Source organism: Oncorhynchus keta, chromosome 13 (assembly GCF_023373465.1).
Source record: "Oncorhynchus keta strain PuntledgeMale-10-30-2019 chromosome 13, Oket_V2, whole genome shotgun sequence".
NCBI classification, from domain to species: Eukaryota; Metazoa; Chordata; class Actinopteri; order Salmoniformes; family Salmonidae; genus Oncorhynchus; species Oncorhynchus keta.
In genome coordinates this window covers 46,520,068-46,526,758 of record NC_068433.1, presented here as the reverse complement: position 1 = coordinate 46,526,758, position 6,691 = coordinate 46,520,068, and positions in this window count along the sequence as shown.

Here is a 6,691-nt window from a genome sequence, read left to right as displayed (position 1 = left end):
ACCTTTCACTGAGGAAGAGGACCTGATTGAGACCTATGACAACCAGTATGGAGTGAGAACTATTCATCACTCCATTCTCTTTTATTGTCAATCGCATCGGAATGTTTGACAGCCATAATTTTGTCCATTATCCATCCAAGTCTCTCATCCATAGGCAATCCATGGCGTCTCCAATTAACACAGAAACGCAGAAGAGCTGACTGTGTATCTGTGTTCTCTGTGAACGGAGGATCAACCAGTATAGATTACTTTCCAGAAGGGACCACGGTCAAATCAGGGGACACTGACGATGGATTTTCCCCAGACTACAGCTCAAACTCAGGGGAAGCTACACTTAGCCAACTGAGTGTAACGTTGGGGTGGACTAAGAGGGTGATTTGAGGCAGCCGATCATTGATATCTCTCTTTAACAACCGTAAAGTGTCTTAATTATATCAATGAATAATAAACTAATTTAGATGTATATATTTATATTATTGTAAACGCTCTGCTATGTCAAGGCCTTTCTCTTTTACAAGTGTAAATAATATCAATAGGGATGAAGTACAACAGGAGTTAGACATGTCCTTTTCCTTGGGCGCATTTCGACAACAGGACCATTGTTTGTGTCGAGGGCTTTCGGAAGAACAAATGCAGGAATACAGAAGTCCTGCTCATCCGCGCAGTCGCAGTTGATCTGTGTTATAAACAGTCAGTTTCCTCCCTCCCGAGATGAGCACTCCCATGGGGCGGAAGGGACATCAGAGGACCTCGGCTGAACCTGGAAGAGGGAAGGAGAGACACTTCTGTTTTATCCATCTATCTCCATTTTAAAGTTTTTTTTATTCATTAGCTGATTTCTCCCAACTCATTGCCTGATGACTCAAACTAAATTGTTCCGCTGCTCTATCATTTGCTACATACTTCAGTCTGAGACTGCCATCATTGAAGTTGTTTGCGGTGATGTCAAAATGAGGGGTGTTTTACAAAACAAGTCCTCGGCGATTAGATCATCTCTAAGCAAGAGGAGTATCAAAGCCAATAACGAATTTTCAAACACCGCTTTACCCACGTGTGTTCTGGCTCTGGGCCAACCCATCGGTTTTTGGAACCAATCAGATGGTCTAAAACGGATTTCCATTCTAGAAATTGTCGAGGAGTTACTTAGATCCAGACTAATTGCAGAGAAGAAAATAACATCTGCGGGCGTGGAGTAAGTGTTTGGCTGGAGCAAGGAGTTTAGGTAGCCAGGCAACCCAACTCATAGGAATCCCCATCCAGTTGATTAGTGTAAAACGGTGAAAGCCCTCAATGGCAATGTCCATGCTAAAATGAGTTATATCCATGATGAGTCTATCCATCTCTGATAACAGGCACAACTCCGATATAAAGTTGTTTTTGAGTAACTTGCATTCTGAGCATCATGAAACTTCTATTCGATCAAATAAGCCTCCCATAGCAAATGATCAATTCCATTTTTTGTTGACCAAATTTGATACAAAAATTCCTCACTTCGTTGGCTTATTTTTGTGGACAGATTTTGGGCAGAGTAAAACCTTTCGCATTTCCTCTTCCTCTCTGGTTTAAAGGGTTTTGTTGGTTGCTTTTTATTAAGGCCATTAACCAGAAGGGGACTAGGGTTACAATTTTGGAACACCCCCCACGTTCAGCTGGAAGGTGGCGCATGGAACGCAAAAATATTCCTAAAAATATTTAACCTCCACACATTAACAAGTCCAATGGCTCAAATGAAAGATAAACACATTGTTTATCTACCCAGCAAACATTCTAAAATGTTTTACGGCGAAAACATAGCACATATTTATGTCAAACCACCACCGAAGACACAGCTAATTTGCATAGCCAAGTTGAAAAAAATATGCAATCAACAAACGCAGGATTAAAAGAAAAATAATGCACTAACCTTTTGAAATCTTCATCAGATGACAGTAATATAACATGTTACACAGTACATTTATGTTTTTTTCAATAATATGCTATATATATCCATAAATCTCTGTTTACAATGATGCATCGTTCAAAAATGCTACTCAAATGTCCTGAGAAATGACGATAGCTCCGGCAGATAACGTCAGCTAACAAGGAATACACATCATAAACTTTGACTAAATATGCATGTTCTACATATATATAGTTAGATACACTTCTTCTGAATGCAATCGCTGTGTTACATTTATTTTTAACGTTACAGGTTTCGTTCACTAGGCTATACTATGAGTCGGCGCTCAAAAAGTAGTATTATGGCTCCTCTATCTTGGAGTCCACATAAACCCACATGTACCACTGAAATATTACCTTACCTTTGCTGTTCTTCCATCAGAAGTCTTGGAAGGAATTATACTTTCCAAAAACAGCGTTTAGTTTTGCAGTCTGTGTCTTTAACGCCAGGGTAGTGGGTTCTCAAACACGTAGAATGTATGCACACATGACATTTAAAAGCGTCTGTAAATGAAATGTAGCCGGTTGAAAAAGTCAAGTGGATGCACACCAAAATCGAACTTACATATTATATGTCAATTAAACTTGTCAAACTAACTTCATAATCAAGCTTTAACATGTTATAAAGGTGTACAGCAATCGTGAGGACGAACAGAAACGCATGCATTGTATAATCGATCTTGGAAAAAAGACAGGACCTGAGCAGAGCGTGCATAAAAGTGACCTGTTTTTTCGTGTGACCGAAAGGTTTCGGCCGCCAAAACTCTCGTGAGCGCACGATTCTCACAATGAGAAGCCCCATTGAAAGCTGAGATCGCGCTGAAGACAGAGAGACTGTTCCCAGACCTGTAACTGCTTGGGAAGGGTGGGGCGATGACGTCAAAGTTGGGCCAACTTTTATGATGACAAGAGAGAGTTTGGGAGAATGACTGCCCTGAGAGTTCTGCTTTACATACAGACATAATTTAAACGGTTTTAGAAGCTTTCGAGTGTTTTCTATTCAATAATATTTTTTATTTGCATATATTAGCAACTTTTGACAAAAAAAAATTATGTTTACTATGGGCACGCAATTACTCCAGCGGGGGCAGTAGACAGCGTAGACACCCCAAGAGGTGAGATGAATGAGGCAATGTTGCGTTCTCAGCCATCAACTCTACAATAAAAGGCAGACTGTTGTAAAAAATGTGTACTAGCAATACCAAGAGCAGAACTGTAAAGTTGTTTTTCTTTTAATCATGTCTAAATATGGACTGCAAGCATTACTGCTGGCTTTGAAGAGTTTTTTTGTCATATATCTGGATTTGATTGTACAATTAAAGCTTTGTGGAATATTACATTTAGTGTCATATTTCCTTTCCCAGTTAATCAAAATATCCTTATCTGCCTCTGGCCATGTGCGAGGTATGAGTTGTCTGTGCAGACTACGGCCCTAGCGTTCCCCTGATGTTCCTGTGTGGGTTACTGTGAAGTAAGCTTGATAGTGTTGTGTTACTAATTGTGGGAATTGTGTAAAGGCATTTATCACCGTATGTACACATTCCCTTTACACACACACACACACACACAGACACACACACTCGGCATTCATTCTTCAACATATTGGACTACAGTGGCTGGGTGAGTCTGAACACAACGTTCTATGTATGTCAAATAATATATATTCAACACTTTTTTTTAAGAGTTATATTTCATTTTATAACTTGGAAGTACAGTCTTACTAGATGGGAGAGGCAAGAACTTGTACCGTGGGGTGAGTAGTGTAAAGCAAGCTTTAAAAATAAGTATTGTTTTCCGTTCAGTCTCTAACATAGTCACTACTGTAAGACTCACACACACCTTTTTATCAGATTCAGCATATTTCAGTGAGCAACTACCTCACTATTTGACTGCTGCATCTATTCAGATCAAGGTGTTCTATCTATAAGCAGGTTACTGTTTCAGTATGTACAGGTTGCTCCATTCTTAATGATTGTGAAATGATCATTTATACCTGGTTCTAGCTTGGGTCCTTTGTCGTGATCTTGTCCACGTTCTGTTTGGGCCCACATTTTTGAGACAGATGTAGAAAATCAAAAGACATATTGTGATCTGATTGTGATCATGTCATCCTGTCCACCTCTGGCAGTCAGACACACATTGTGTCTGGGTATCTTACAAGTGTAGACAGCTCTGGAAAGAGAAACAATTTATATCATCATTATTTCCGCCCTATAAAATCATTGACAGTTGGCACCATTGGCTGATTACATCAATATGTGTCCAACAATAAATAAATGAATAACATTTCTGAAAGAATAGCTGTGAAATCAATTTCACAACAACTACCTTATACACACAAGTGTAAAGGGATGAATAAGAATATGTACATATGAATGAGCGATGGCCGTGCGGCACAGGCAAGATGCAGTAGATGGTATAGAGTAATGCATATACATATGAGATGAGTAATGCAGGGTATGTAATCATTAAATCAAGTGGCATTGTTTACAGTGACTAGTGATACATTTATTACATCCAATTATTATTAAAGTGGCTAGAGATTTGACTCAGTATGTTGGCAGCAGCCACTCAATGTTAGTGGTGGCTGTTTAACAGTTTGATGGCCTTGAAATAGAAGCTGCTTTTCAGTCTCTTGGTCCCAGCTTTGATGCACCTGTACTGACCTCGCCTTCTGGATGATAGCGGGGTGAACAGGCAGTGACTCAGGTGGTTGTTGTCCTTGATGATCTTTTTGGCCTTTCTGTGACATCAGATGATGTTGGTGTCCTGGAGGGCAGGTATACAGTCCCACAGGATGCTCTCGATTGTGCATCTCAAGTTTGTGAGTGTTTTCGGAGACAAGCCACATTTCTTCAGCCTCCTGAGGTTGAAGAGGCGCTGTTGCTTCTTCTTCACCATGCTGTCTGTGTGGGTGGACCATTTCAGTTTGTCCGTGATGTGTATTTCTCGAGGAACTTAAAACTTTCCAGAAGTCAATTGTAATAACATATGACGAATCAACAATAATTGTACTTTTAAATGACTTACTTACTTACAAAAACCTACACACAAAAACCTGAAACGAAAACAGACCATCACAAACAGTTATTAAACAGTTATATTAGTAATTCTTCACATACCTCAATCATAACACTGTCAAAATAGGTCACAACCAAGTCACTCAACTCACCTTGCTCTGTGAGAGACTTATCTTTTCTTTAATCTGCCTTTCTGAGTGGAAAGGGCAGTAGTAGGGAGTCAGTGGAAACTATTTGTCCTTGGAGTCGTTAACGGAGCGATCCAGCCTTTATCAGCCATTACAAATCTAACAACACACATGTCAAAGTCTTGGAGAACAAAGGCCCGGTCTATAACAAACAGAACAAAATTGCATGACGAGGCAGTAACAATTAATAATGTTAATATGAGGATGTGCTTCTTTTGATTTAGGAAACGCTATCTTGATTTTTTTTTTAATGTAAACATGAGAAGGTCAGAATAGATGCAGGTTAGCATTTTTTTTGTCATGAATCTAGTTCTGGGGGCACTAGTGGTCACTAGCTGGCACATTCACAAAATCATAAAATCAGAATTGAAACCTAACCTTAACCTTAACCTTAACCTTAACCTTAACCCTAACCTTAAACACACTACTACCAGTAACGCCTAACCGTAACCTTAAATTAAGACCAAAGAGTATATTTTTGTTTTCATGGATTTTTACAATATAGACAATTTTGACTTTGCAGCTGGCCCATCTAAAGGAAATCGCTCAGTTCTGCCTCCTGTGCAAGATTCATGATATTAAACGTCAACCATACACCCCAATTATGTTTCTTCGGGTACTGTAAGTAATAAATATACAATAAAAACAGAGAATAAAGTAACCTTCCCCTACACACACATAAACATATTGTACACACACATGCAAAGACGCACACACACACACCTATGAGGTCATTCCCACAGACATGCTATTTTTGCTTGACTGGAATGCAGCTTTGAAAGCCATCAAAAACATGTACTATTTTACAGTAATAAAACTGTGATGATAACATAAAGCAGAGATACCTGTAGCTTATCAACTGGTCACACAACAACATCTGGTTCAAGGTAATATGTTTTCATAGAGAGGGAAAATTCTGTTTGATCTGGTCCATCATTTATGCTGCAGGGTTCCCCAAAAGGAGGCACGCGTGCCATATTCGGCCCGCCTGTGGTTAGGAAATCTGTTCCCAAGTATCCCCAGACATAAATAGAGAGGCATTTGTGATCGTATCTCAATGTAATCAAGGTTTGAAATGATTCTGTTTTTGTCAAATACTTTATCTGTTTGTGCTTCTTTGGGTAAATGTGCAGTGTACAAATTATTTATGACTATGTTCCAGCCCCCCGACCATTCACTCAAGAATAAATTGTCCTGTGTCTAAATGTAATTAAGGACCCCTGATTTATGGTGTACATAGATAGGCTGTAAATAGGTATGCTGTAGGGTTTTGTATGACACAAGGGGTCAGCATGTACAATAGGTATGATGAAATTGGGTCATAACAGGGGGGACAAAACAACTACTATTATATTTTTACATTGTTTATTCTTGAATTTCTTCAGATGTATACTTTCGATAGGATTCATGTAAGACCTACTGTTAAGTATAACAAGACATTCCCCTGCACTGACACCACAACCCCAGATGAACAGCAATATCCCTTCTGTGTCGCTGCAATGAGTCTCACAGCATTAGCCAGTTTGAAAGTTGAGAGCGGGTTAT